Raw genomic sequence first — 11,334 nt, forward strand, 5'->3', positions numbered from 1 at the left:
TGGTCTTAAACTGAAAGGACCACAGCCTTGCACAGTTTAGCTACAACCAGTTCCAACTCACACCTAGTAGTAATGCTGAAGACCTGGGCTGTGTTCAGCCCCCGACAAAACGTTGCAAAACATTTTTTTTTTTTATGGAAACGCGTTGAACACCCTTTTCTGATGATACAAGAGTTGCAACTATGGCAGCTGAGAAGGCCATTCTTTGTGGGGGTTTTTAAGAATAGATATGCTATATTTTTACTATAAAACTCTTATAACAAACATGTCTTCTAATTTCTTCAACTGTTGCGTATACCGAGCTCCAGTGGACACATTTGTAAACAACTTTTCTTGGACCCATTGTGTGAGCTGTCACTTTAATAACGTGTGGTTTATATACATGTTGCTGCTGAGAGGGCATTTTGAAACACCCACCAAACAAGAAAAAACGGATAACACCTTCATTTCACTTTCCCTACAGAACCCGGTGACGGCGCATCTCCTCCTCCCGACATCACCGAAGAGGACACCATTTACCAGGTCAGTAATATCCTGGACTCTCGACGACAGAGCCGGCCCAAGGCATAAGCGAACTACCCTCCAGGGGGCCCCCAAGAGCACATCAAATTACTTTTTGCTGCATGTTAGTTTATGATTGAAATTGGGAAATGGCCTTAAACAATTACTAAATAAACTGCAAATAATTCTGTGATTACATTTATCATCATTACTCCAGTCTTCAGTGTCACATGATCCTTCACAAATCATTCTCATATGAGGATTTGATGCTCAACAAACATTTATGATTATTATCAGTGTTGAAAACAGTTGTGTAGAATGTTTTTAGGATTTTTTGAAGGCTTTCTATTTCAGAGAAATGCTGTTCTTTTGAACCTTCTATTCATCAAAGAATCCTGGAGAAAAGTGAGCATATTCAGCATAAGAGACTGGACTGGCAAGGCTTTTCAAAGAGGTTGGCGGTTTGGTGATATGGAAAGACACTGAAAACCAACTTGCCATCGGTTTTATTTTTAATTCACAAAAGCTACGCTGCCATCTTGGAGCAAAAAGCAGCTGTCCCTCTGCTTTCCTGACACTGGCTGCAGGTCAGTTTGTTTCTGTTTCGTATTTTTTTGTGCACGGTCCTTCTCTGCCATACGCTTTGCCACTTGCACCAAAGGGTTACTGCTGGTCTTGACAAGCTTCTTGATGGTTTTCAGATGGTTCTCAAAAGGAAAAGCAGATATATCATTTATCGAACAATCAAAATGTGCAACATCTTCATGGAGTTGTTTTATGGCATGCACATTGTAGACAGTGAATTTATTGCCATAGACCTCAGCGCTATTGATGACAAAATGATTGAGGAGGTTTGCTGCATATGGCAAAAAGTGGTGTCTCCGCTCGCGATCTGCAGAAAGAAGGATCTACATTCCGATCGTCAGGCAAAGGAAGTGCTGGTACAAACCCGGGTCCACAATTCCATGGAGTACCACTGGTCCGGTGTACAGCAGAAACTGTCGGAACTCAGTGGCTTTCCATCTATCCAACTCCTGAAGGGATCTTGGCTTCCTGGCCATCTCACTGGGCATTGCGTTCCTCAGTCTAATTAGTTTGCTGGAGAGTTCTGGGGCCTCATTTATAAAATTTTGCGTAGGATTTGTGTCAGAAGTGGCGTAAGGATGAAACATAGGACGTGCGTACGCACAGAAATATTCGGATTTATAAAACCGTGCGCACGCACATCCTACGCAGTTTTCCCTTAATAAATCACAATCAATTTTAAATGTAGCGCAGCTTTTGCGGCTTCATGTCACGCCCATAGTTGCCCATAAATAGTCTGTGAAACACCCACAAGTTAATATTCATCGATTGCGAAATCATGGCAAATACAGAGAGGAAATCAAAAAAACTTAACTTCACTCAATGTGAAGTAGAAATTATCGTTGGCGAGGTGGAAAAGAGGAGAAAAATATTTTTTGGAGGGCACAGTGTGGGCATTACTAATGCCAAAAAGGCACTTGAGGTGCAAAAGGTTGCAGACGGCGTAAATGCTGTAGCCTCACAACCTCGGACCGTGGCCGAAAAAAAAAGGAAATGGTCGGACATCAAAGTCGAGGCAAAAAAGCGTCTAGCGCTCCATCGCCAGAGTGTGTCTGCCACGGGTGGGGGAAAGGGGACACCGGAGCTGACCCCTCTTGATGAGAGACTGCCGGCAATTATTGGGGAATCCCTATTAATCCCTATCCCTATTATCTACGTGGAAATGGGAAATAGTTTAGTGCAAATGTAATTTCTTGCAGCTTTCTGAATGGTTGAGACATACGTCATATGTTATTTTATCGAAAATAAAACAAACTAAAGGCATTTGTATGAATACCATGATTCCGTAGATGATGAAGAAATTTTTACTATGAAAACAACTTTCCCCAGTGGACAATTAATACATATATCTATCTATGTATCTATATATCTCCCTAATTATCTATCTATCTGTCTATCTGATTGCATCTATATCTGCTCCGCCAGACGGACACATTGACGAGAATATCAGTTTTGTACATTATTTCGTTCTGTTTACCATATTATTTATGAGGATGAATTGCATAACATGCCAATATTGTTGCAGAACATAGGCTATTTCTTTCTTTCTTTATTTTTTTGCATTTCTGTTGTAATTTTCATTTGATTTTGTTTGTTTTACACTGCAGATCGATCAAACGGGTGTTTGTGTAGGCTGTTAATTGTAATACTTGCTTTGTGAAGTCTTCAAGTTATTTATGAGAGGCAGTATTGCCATTTCTTTTACACAACGGTCTACAGTTTCACACACTTTCACGTGTTTCTTCCATCTGCCGACGGTGTCGCCATTTCTCATTTGACCCGTTTTTGTGCGTACACCTGGGTCAGAGCTTGCGTGAAGGACCGCACATTTTCCCGTCAAGTTTGCTTTTTATAAATACCAATTATTGCGTAGAGAGTGGCGTACGCCTTCTTTTGTGCGTACGCAACGTTTATAAATGAGGCCCCAGATCTCTGTCTTGGAGAAAGTCTACGAGGATTGGGGATCCAGCACAAGTAATACAGAATGCGCCTCACTACGCCAAGGCAAACAAGGTGCATATAATCAAGAACAAAAGAACTGACACATGGGATGCCTGCTCTGATCAGTGGTGTCTCCCCATTCTGGTGTTTTGCTCTGTAGGCCATCTGTTTGAACTTTTCATCTGTCCTGCTAGGGGATGGGTCCTTGCTGTTGAACATTACTTTGCCCAACCATTCACCCTCCTCTTCACACCTCTCACAGCTGTGGTATCCAGTATGGTAGATTATGTTTTTCATGAAAGCTCTTGCTGGAGCATCACAAATAAAGGCTTTTATCTGCACCTGTATGGCATTTTCATTGTGTTGGATTCCATTTTCCCTGAGCCTTTTAATTTCTTCTACCAGGTCTTGGACATAGTCTTCTAATGGTTCAGATTTTGTTATACCACTAAACAGGCAGACGATAAAAGGCTCAAATCCCTCAACCTTCAAAATTGAGCAGCACTAGATCTGAATAATGGCACACCATCAACATTAATGGTGACTGCAATGTGATCTGGTGAAGCTTGGCACTGAAGAAGGGTGCGGCGTATACCAGTTCCCAAACCATAATAGATGTATTCGCCATTACATCTTGCTTGGCGTTCCACTACTTTTGGAGTACAAAGAAGTGTCCGTGAATCCTTTGGCAATTCATTGTGACCATATTTACGTAGAATTTGGAGCAAGTCATTGAGTGATTTGTGTCTGATTATTGGTCACTGCCCAATCTGCCAAATCATTACAAAGGTTCAATCTGTTTTCATCTAGGTGTGCATCGGCTATTTCTTCGATTACTTCATCTTCTGTGTCAGGACCATCAACACTGTATCTTTCTTGATCCCTGCTGTCATCCACGCCATCAAACTGTCATAAAGTGGATGAAAGGAGGACTCAGTTGCGGTGAAAATGAAAACAAGTTTATTCAGGGCCAACCTGAGACACCAAAAACAATACAAAGTGACTGGTGACAGTTTGAGGAAACTGTATGGTTGCTCCCGCTGTATCTGCTCACACAACTGCAGACACACTGGTTGGAGAGACCACCGGGGAACACAGGAGGCAGGATGACCCAGCAGTGGACGATACCGAGCCAGCAAGGGAAACAGGGCTTGCTACATACAACTCCTCGTCTAAGGGTCCTGAGCACAAAGTCAAACAGGTAAGACACAGAACAAAACGCAGTGCAGACATAAAACATCCACGCGACGTGACGTGATCCACTGACAACAAGAGAAAGACACAGCTGGGTATATAAAGGGTAGAGGAAACGAGCGACAGGTGCGGGAAATCAGCTTGTGATCAAGCGAATTGCTCCAATCACAAGCTGCAGAAAAATGACAGGACAGGACAAACAACAGGAAGAGCCGGTGTCACACCCTGAACCTGTGACACAAACTCGTCATCATCCAGATAGGGCATGTACTGGTCATCCATTAACTCTTCACTGTCATCCTCAGTTAGTTTCTTTACCATATAATTGATCTTCCTCCAGTTTTTAAGATAATCTGAGGCCAGTTTAACAATGCTACATGTCTGTTGAACAAAAATTGTAAAATCTCGTGCACTTTGTTGCTGATAAACTGGATGTAATTTTAATTATTTTTTATTTTATTTATTTATTTATTTTGGGCAAGTGGACATTTTAACACAAAGAAACATAATTTACATCTTTTTTTGACAGTTTATGCGGTTAATCCACAAAAAAAAAAAATTAAATAAATAAAAAAAACACAACAACAAAAAAACCCACAAAAGACTTATATGTAATGTGCAAAGTTATTTTCCCATTTGCCCAAAAAGGAGTGGGAAGAAGAAAACTTTTTTAATCCCACCCCCATTTCTCATAAATCATATAACATAACATAATAAGCTTCCTTTTAGTTTTCATTGGACCATTACTTCATATCATTACACTTGAGGACTAAAAGTAACTGTTTTATCTTTGCTAACTTAATAATTAGATTGCAATAATAACTATAAGATACCAACAAAGGTAAGGACATTTTACAGATACCAACACTGGTAACAGACAGCACATATCAACAATGGTAAAAAAGAAAAAAAAAAAATGCAAAAATGAACAATGACAAGCACAAACCAGCACTGCAGGATGGAATATTGAGATCATGTTAAGACAATCTCTAATATATATTGTGACCAGACCTTGTGTTTGTATTGCATCTTGAATATATTGATATTTTGGCATTGTTTGCAGTGTATATTCAAACTGTTCCAAAGTTTCACACCACGTATAGACACACAAAAGCTTTTACGAGTGGTTCGGACATTAGGTAATTTAAAATCTCCTTATCCTCTTAAATTATGAATTCTCTCTTTGATTGTAAGCCTTGCAAATTACATGGTAATAAATTGTGGAATGCTTTAAATAAAATGATTAGTGTGTAATATTTTACAAGGTCAAGAAATTTTAAGAGCTTGGAGTAAAGAAATAAATTATGAGTCTGTTCAAGAAAACCAACTTTATGGATGATTCTCAGAACATTTCTGTAAAATAACTATTGCATTAACTGTGGATTGGTAAATTCTGTTGCTTTTATATGATAATAAATATGATAAACAAGACACCCAAAGTTTATTTATTTTTATCAATAATTTTTACTTTAATTATATAGACTACATGTTTTTATATTTTTTATAAATATGACAATAATCACAACCCACAGAGAGATCACACATTTAGAGAGTTTGGGAATATTATATACACATAAAAACATGATATCAGGGTTTTAAAATCAAACATTTTATAAAAGAACCATACATCACAGTTGTTTAAACCAATAAGCATTAAGCTGTGTCGTCAGCAAGTCGTTTCCCAACATGCTTTTGATCAGAGCAGTCGGTGGAGAGTCTGTGCCTGACTGCCGAATCCGACACGTCCGCCGCCGCGAGTTTGTTGGCACACGTCAGCATGACATCAGAGCAAGTCGGACGTAACTCGGACACTTTTCTAACCAGCATTATCTCGCAGTGATCACCGGTGATTGGTTCTGCGCAGATTTTGCTCTTCTTAAACAAGCCTAGTGTAGTGCATAGCAAGCTCTGTCTCTCCTCTTCCTGATTTGCGTCAAATATGAGTCATCATGCGCTCATTCACCCTCTAGAGCTGTCAATCATGTGACTCAACACTGCACCCTGCATGACGCTCTTCTGTGTGTTTACTTCCTCATTCTGTCTCTGTGAAGAACGAACCAATTCTACATTTCTACGCCGTGGCGCAAAAAGTGGGTATGCGCTATATGCGGCGCATAGGGGCGCCAAAGCGATGGTATAAAAAAAATACATATTTTCTATATGTAGCTGCTGTTGTCCGTTTCTAAATAATTTCTGTATTTCCTCAGTATTACATAATATTTTAGAGGACTAACAGGCTAGAGTAGGTGCCCTCATAAGATTCCATAATAGAATTTTGGATAACAATGGAATATCGCGAGAGGGCACGCCTGGCGGGGGCGCCGGCCATGTATGGCAAGCCAAAGACCTGAGGACTGGTGTGATATGGTCATATTTTCTGGTTCTGCTGATCCTGGCAGCAGTGTTCTGTATGAGCTGCAGCTGTCTAATGGTCTTTTTTAAGCCTTATAGCCTAATATTGCAAGCAAGTCCTAATAAGGCTATAAAACCCATACTGAACAAGACTTTTGATAACTGGATCACGTGGGCTAGAATTTTTGCTTCAAGACGATGTAAAAATCACTCTGGCCACTCAATAACATAAAATAATATACTGATCTAAAATTTGTAAGACATGTTTGTGTCAGGAAGGCTTATGCAGGGAGGGGGTGAATCATGTATTTTGAGTCAGTCTCAGTCTCACATCTGAGAAAGACAAAGACCCCTCCCCTAATCCTAATTGCCCTATATTAGCTGAATGACTGTGAGGGAACTAGAACAAAGAATCTGAAGAGATTAAAAGAAGGGCTTTTTTAATTTTTTGCATTTATTTACAACACAACATAATCCAAACATACACCACAAAGGACAAAAAAAAGGGACAATAGTGGTTCACTCAAAGTGTATGTTATTTCAGTGTCTGCAGTTAAGTGTGTGTATAAAAGGCTCTCAGATATAAACTCATTTGTTTTGCTCAACCTATTAATGCACAATTTAATCCTAAAAAGAATTTCAACATAATAGAAATTAATGTCAGTTGTTACACTAAAACCAACTAAAGCTTTTGTAGCTTTATACACTACCGTTCAAAAGTTTGGGGTCAGTAAGAATTTGTTTTAAATCAATAGTTTTATTAATAATTAATATAATTTTTAAGAAATTAAGTTTTGTTCTGCAACAATGCAGCAAACGTGTCAAGAGAGAAAGTAAAGACATTTAAATGTTACAAAATCTTTCTATTTCAGATTACTGCTGTTTTTTGTATCTTTCTATTCACCAAAGTATCCTGAAAAAAATTACCACAAATGTTTTCAACATGGATCTCCCATTACAGTATCACAGTTGAATATCATGACTTGCTTGCAATATAATCTACAAATGCATACACAAACAGATGTTCCTGCCATGATTAAAGGAGTTTTATTCGAACACACCTTTTGCAGAACAAACTAAACGCTCCTGCGTGTATATTAAATATTTTGAAAAACGAGTGCACCGCACCGCAAGAGCATCACGCGGGCGTTACGTTATTCTTAATGTATTAACGAACTTGAGCATGCAAAAGATGCAACATGTGAACAACCAATTAGTCAGTGGTAAAATGAGCATAGCAGTCAATAAACGGGACAAGGGAGGACATTTAGGCCCAACATACGGAACGTCTGGGCTAATACGGGACAGCTGGCAACCCTACTTTTATATCATGCTGTGTTTAATATTATAGAGCATGAAATACCCTTGTGTCGTACGTGTATCTTTATTTAGCATTGAAAGGTTGCTTTGTTTCTCATGTGGACTTTAAGGTTTCCTTTATGTCTGAAACTAGTTTCACACTGTTGGCAGGTGTAAGGCTTCTCTCCAGTATGAACTCTCATGTGGACTGTAAGGTTTCCTTGTCGGTTAAAACTCTTTCCACACTGTTGGCAGGTGTAAGGCTTCTCTCCAGTGTGAACTCTCATGTGGACTGTAAGGTTTCCTTGTCGGTTAAAACTCTTTCCACACTGTTGGCAGGTGTAAGGCTTCTCTCCAGTGTGAACTCTCATGTGACTGTCAAGATTTCCTTTACGTCTATAACTCTTTCCACACTGTTGGCAGGTGTAAGGCTTCTCTCCAGTGTGAACTCTCATGTGGACTGTAAGGTTTCCTTGTCGGTTAAAACTCTTTCCACACTGTTGGCAGGTGTAAGGCTTCTCTCCAGTGTGAACTCTCATGTGACTGTCAAGATTTCCTTTACGTCTATAACTCTTTCCACACTGTTGGCAGGTGTAAGGCTTCTCTCCAGTGTGAACTCTCATGTGGACGTTAAGGTCTCCTTTACTTCTGCAACTCTTTCCACACTGTTGGCAGGTGAAATAACTTTTAGTTCCTGTCTTTTGAGTTCTTTTTTGTGAGGAAGTCTTTGTACCCTGTGTCGATCTTTCTCCAGTCATGAAATCATGATGTTTATCATAATGGTCTTTCTCTTCTTCCCTTTCATCAAGTTCATAACTTGCCCTTTTCAATGACTTGAGATCTAGGGCAAAAAACATACATAAAACAATTTAGACATTTAAAGCTTCAATAGCAGAGTACAGGGTAGTATGATATATAACCTATCCTATCCTATAGATCAGGGGTGGGCAGCTTTGGTTCTGGTGGGCCACTGTCTTGCAGGGTTAAGTTTTAAATGAAAGACGCCTGCCTTTAATTTTCAAGCAGTCCTGAAGACTTACGGTTAAATGTGTGGGTTGGGTTGAAAGTATGGAGTAGTGCTGGGCGGTTTGACCAAAAATCATGTTGTTTTTTTTGTTTTTTTTGCAAGATTTTGATGGTTTCACGGTATATCAAATTTGTTTATATAACCTAACAATTTACAATATTTATTTATTATAAATATTATTATAAAATTAATAATATTACATACATTGCACAGTAAAGCAAATGTATTATTAATTTAAAGGTAGACAGAGCTTTTATTTTGCTGGCTTGGAATGAAGACCTTTGAGTTTGTGTGTTTTAACAAATGGTATATTATTTATTTATTTAATCAAAGTATGCTTTAATAATTTATAATAGTAATATATTTGTTCGTTCATGTTATACCAAACTTTTATTTTGATGGGTTGTCTTGAAGACCTGTGAGTTCCTGTGTATACGAAATGACAAATGTCGATAGTTTTATCAAATTAAATGGTTAAAGGCTCATTAAGTGACTGTAACACTACAGATGAAGTTCCTGTGCCCTCGTATAGTGAGACCGCAGATGCTGAACAATTTGTGTAGTAGTAGACGAAACCGCGGCGCTCATTCACACAGACACAGCAAAACAAACCCACTTCAGATTTCAACAGCAGCCTTTTTGAGCTTTAATATTCACAGACACTAGTCCATATCAATATCTGATTTATTGTACAGTCACTTTTGATCTATACATCCAAAATTCAATTCAGTGACCTTCCGCTTTCTAGAGTAAGCTCCATTTGTGACTGGATTCCGTGATTTCATCCATTTTCCGCATCGCAAAAATCAAATGGCTGTAATTGATATTTGCAATATTGACATTACTTTAAGAAAATATGCAGTTAATAGAGGACTGCTCTTTATACATTCAGAGCGCTCTTCGTGGCCACTGAATAGATACAGCAGCTGTTTCAACTAGGCACCAGTATGGCAGATCATATCGTTCGCAAAATTAAAACCGGTTTATCGCCCACCACTAGGATGGAGCTAAAGTCTGCAGAATAGTGGCTCTCCAGGACCAGAGTTGCCTGTCCCGTCACATCTTATACTCAATACACCCAGTGGTTTTCAAACACCACTGCACATTTTGTAATTCTCCCTTATTTAATCACATCTGGTTACAATCACCAGCTTGGTAGAAGAGAACTGACATTGGTGGAGGAATTTCCAGCTTTAAATCACAAACTACAATTCCTGTTCATCAATAAAGCCCAGTATTTTCGTTTCAAGACATGTTTTAATTTAAAAAATATTTTATCAAAAATCTACACTCACCTAAAGGATTATTGGGAACACCTGTTCAATTTCTCATTAGTGCAATTATCTAATAAACCAATCACATGGCAGTTGCTTCAATGCATTTAGGGGTGTGGTCCTGGTCAAGACAATCTCCTGAACTCCAAACTGAATGTCAGAATGGGAAAGAAAGGTGATTTAAGCAATTTTGAGCGTGGCATGGTTGTTGGTGCCAGACGGGCCGGTCTGAGTATTTCATAATCTGCTCAGTTACTGGGATTTTCACACACAACCATTTCTAGGTGTAACGAGGTATGTTCGTGTGGGAAGAAGGAGGCGGGAACCGGCGAACAATAAACAACAAACTTTTAATAAAATAAATGAACACAAAATGAAAGTAAAAGCGGCAGCCCCTCACGGACGACTGCCGCGTACATACATAAACAAAACGGAAACAAAATAAAAATTAAAGTCCAGGCCTGGTCCTCTCTCGTCCTTCACTGTCGTCGCTCCTCCTTTATACTCCCGTCACTCCTCCGTGAGGCCGATGCCGCGGCCTCGTCCCGTTGGATAATGACCGCGTTCTCACGGTCCCTCAGCCTCGCTGCTCTGTAAACCTTTCTAGGGTTTACAAAGAATGGTGTGAAAAGGGACAAACATCCAGTATGCGGCAGTCCTGTGGGCGAAAATGCCTTGTTGATGCTAGAGGTCAGAGTAGAATGGGCCGATTGATTCAAGCTGATAGAAGAGCAACTTTGACTGAAATAACCACTCGTTACAACCGAACTATGCAGCAAAGCATTTGTGAAGCCACAACACGCACAACCTTGAGGCGGATGGACTACAACCAGTGTTGCCAACTCTCACGAGACAAATAAGCAACCGCAGCTTCAAAAACAAGCCCAAAACAAGCCCAATATTATTATATTATTTATTATCATCAATATTATTTATAATTTTACAAAAATTATCAATAAATGAGCCTGCAACATATTAAACTGACACCTCTCGGAGTTTGAAAAGCAAAAAAGGTGATTTTACAAAAATCTTCAAATTGCAATTAAGGACACTCAATATCCTCCGATCAGCTGTGAACAGAAGAGGTTTGGAGATAGAAAAAGAGAAAAAGTGACGTGAAGGCCAATTACAGTAACCCATAGTCGGAGTTAGTACACACAT

The sequence above is a fragment of the Gobio gobio genome, assembly GCF_949357685.1.
Source record: "Gobio gobio genome assembly, chromosome: 1".
Taxonomy (NCBI): Eukaryota; Metazoa; Chordata; class Actinopteri; order Cypriniformes; family Gobionidae; genus Gobio; species Gobio gobio.